Source organism: Mobula birostris, chromosome 7 (assembly GCF_030028105.1).
Source record: "Mobula birostris isolate sMobBir1 chromosome 7, sMobBir1.hap1, whole genome shotgun sequence".
Taxonomy (NCBI): Eukaryota; Metazoa; Chordata; class Chondrichthyes; order Myliobatiformes; family Myliobatidae; genus Mobula; species Mobula birostris.
In genome coordinates, this window is record NC_092376.1 from 34,538,866 (window position 1) to 34,540,336 (window position 1,471).

Sequence of the window (1,471 nt, forward strand, 5' to 3'; positions counted from 1 at the left end):
CTGGACCCGGAGACTTATCCACTTCTATCTTCCTTAAAAGTGCCAGTACTTCCTCTTCTTTAATTGTCATACTTTCCATAACTACCCTACTTGTTTCCTTTACCTTACACAATTCAATATCAAGATAAGCCCATGTATTTCAAGTCCAGTGAATTATCTGTGAAATGTACTTGCTGGAAGTGAATTTGTGTACATCAGGATTCCATAAACAGATGAAGAGAGTTTAACTAATCCACTGCTCTTCATAAATTTACTCAGGAATTTGCAAATGCATCTTTAGATTCTCTATTTCATCATTTCTTTGAATATGCATTGGGGGTTCTTTTTTATCTCACAACTGGATGATAACCTAGTTGAGGATTGTCTATCTACTGTAGAATTGAGTATGTTTTGTAATGGTCGTGACGTCCACTCATTTGGTTACCATCTAAGCACTGAAGTTAAAGGTAGTCATTGATATTTCCATCAATATTGTTTTCCCCACAATACTTGGCTAAACCAATTGTAGTATCTGTTCTTATCAGTTTAATATCTGACACCACTTATCTGGGTTTTATATGCTAAATTGATCTTTGGAACAGGGAGATGGAATGGGTGTGGATGGGGTTTATCTGCTTGAGATAAATCGAGATTATCTGGACAAATTCTGAAGGGAATCTGAGGAATTTATAAACTTCTAAAGCAAAACTAAATATGTTCCTGACTGCAAGGCCGTACATGGATTCACAAAAGGCAAATGAAATATGTATTAACCAGAAGGCAGGCAATTACACGCAGAAATGCTAGCAAACAGGACATGTCTGTCTGTCTATGGAGCTTCTGCGTCAATAAACATGCCTGTGGGATAAATTCTTCTAACTGATGTGTAACTTAGCTGTTAAATGTTTAATCCTTTTGAAGATTCGGAGGATTTGCAGTTAGCACATTAAAAATCACATAGGGTATTATTATGGTGCCAACAAATTTAAGGGCAAGTCAGTTTAGCAAAATTATTATTCCGAGCTTCTACCTCATGGGCAGGAGTCTGCAGTTTATAGAAAAGGAGTAACACTGCCAAACTCAAATAAAGCTGCTCACGTGAGTGTAGAAGGCGTCTACTTCTTCCATATCAATATGACTTTGAACCTGACGTTGCCCACAGACTATAAGACCATAAGATATAGGAGCAGATTAGGATATTTGGCCCATCTTCCATCATGGCTGATTTATTATCCTCATCAACCCCATGCCCTCTGCCTATAACCTTTGACATCCTGATTAATCAAGAACATATCAACCCCCATTTTAAATATACTAAATGAATTGGCCTCCACAGCTATCTGTGGCAATGAATTCCATAGATTGTTCTAAAGGGACATCCTTGTATTCTGAGGCTGAGACCTCTGGTGTTCAGCTGTCCCGCTATAGAAATATAGAAAACCTACAGCACAATACAGGCCCTTCGGCCCACAGTGCTGTGCCAAATCTGTAC

At 38.3% G+C, this 1,471-nt stretch overlaps 1 pseudogene; it reads left to right on the forward strand.

The window, feature by feature from the left end:
* Positions 1-468: 468 nt before the first annotated feature.
* Positions 469-645, forward strand: LOC140201030 (U2 spliceosomal RNA; annotated as a pseudogene).
* The last annotated feature ends 826 nt before the right edge of the window (positions 646-1,471 follow it).